The following is a 1,723-nucleotide window of genomic DNA, read 5'->3' as shown; positions in this document are numbered from 1 at the left end:
TTGATCTTCTTAGCTGACAATACCAATTAGACTAATTTATTGTAGTTTTATGAACATGGAGTTTGTTAATCACCTTTGTGTTTTTATTGAAGATTAAGATGTGTATAATATATATGCAATGTTATTTTTTCTGGACATTTAACAAAATATGAAATAAGCAAACATATAGTGGTCCAAGTTGAGGAAGTAGAGTTAATGGCCCTTTGGTTTTTGATCAATGCCTATATCTTTGTTATCATGTGGCAACACATGACAAATGTGCATATCTTAAACAACAATTTATGACCTTTCATTTTCGTTCTTATGATATAATATAAAGTTCAGTGTTACTTTCATTCTATTTTATGGTAATGATGCATTGGATATATTTTAGTGTACAACCCATAGCCTCAACATTTACACAGTAGCTTCACGCCACTGTCTCGCCGTGCTTGCACGACAGCCCGACATCTCATCTTCTTCCCGTGCACAATTGAAGCTTCATTGGCCTACGTACACTTCCCTAGACATTCTAAACTGCATGCATCACTAAAAAGAAACCTGCATAAACATTGAAATCAAGATTAAGTCCCAACAGCCCGCCCACACACGACCGCAACGGCGGCCAGGCCGTGGTTGCGCCAGCCTGCCCTCCTGTGCTCCCGCACGCGGCAGCTACGGCGGTTGGTATCCCCACAGCTAGGCTAGACAACACGCGGTTGTGGCGGCGTCCAGCATGCTCGCCTGCCTACCCGCATGCCAGCACACTCGCTCTCCGATGGCCAACACACAAGCCAGCACACTGCTACGGCGACCCGTCAACGCGCCCACGGTTGCATGCGACTTTGGCCAGCAGGTACATGCGGTGGTCGCGCGAGGTCGTCAGACGCCTCCCCCACAATCGTCCACGCTGTTAGCAGCCTCCTCTGCTCACCTCGTCACCATCGCGAGGCACCTCCCCCCTGCGCTGGCATCGTTCCGTGCTCCACGTGAGAGAGGTGAGAAAGAAAGATGGGGTGGTTGCAGGTGGGACTAAGCGGGTACCCGGGCGTGAGCGGAGCCCCTCCTGCCCCTAGAGGGTCTGAGGTATATCAGTCAGTCTGGACATATAGAGATGAAATAAGGGTCCGGTTGGGTCACTCTTTTTTGACCGGGTGGACGTTTTAGACGTTTAGGGAGAAAGTAGGGGGGGGGCGGCTGTAGATGCTCCAAGTTATCAAGAAGCTAAGAATTTGATAGATCAATCTATGGCCCTATTGTTGAGGAGGTAAAGGAGTCCATGCGATCAACGAAGGAGTTCAGGGTGGCATGGGTGAGACGCTCGGATAATGGAGCTGCTCGTTGGCTAGCGAAGGAGGCTTGTGCGAATAGTTTTATTTTATTCGACTCAAAACATGCTGAGATGAATGAGTACAACACAACCCACTTCACCTAAGAAAAACTTTAGTTACAATGGGTTTTGTTTTATTCATTCATCTATGTGAGTCCAAAACGTCACAAATACAATCCAGAAAATATTATTGTGTTTGATAGTATGATGTGTGTTAGCTGATTATAGAAAAATGTGTTAGCTGAGACGACATTGTTCTTAGTTATTTAGCTCCGTGAATAGAATCTTAAATTTTGTCAAAAGCACGTGGCATCGCACGGGCGTTTTACTATTCATTTGTGATTTTTTACTGAAATTTATGAAAATTCTGAAGGACATAAAAATCTAGCAATCTCTACCTTGCGGGGGGGGGGG

Source organism: Triticum dicoccoides, chromosome 3B, assembly GCF_002162155.2.
Source record: "Triticum dicoccoides isolate Atlit2015 ecotype Zavitan chromosome 3B, WEW_v2.0, whole genome shotgun sequence".
NCBI lineage: Eukaryota > Viridiplantae > Streptophyta > Magnoliopsida > Poales > Poaceae > Triticum > Triticum dicoccoides.
This window is presented reverse-complemented; position numbering follows the sequence as displayed.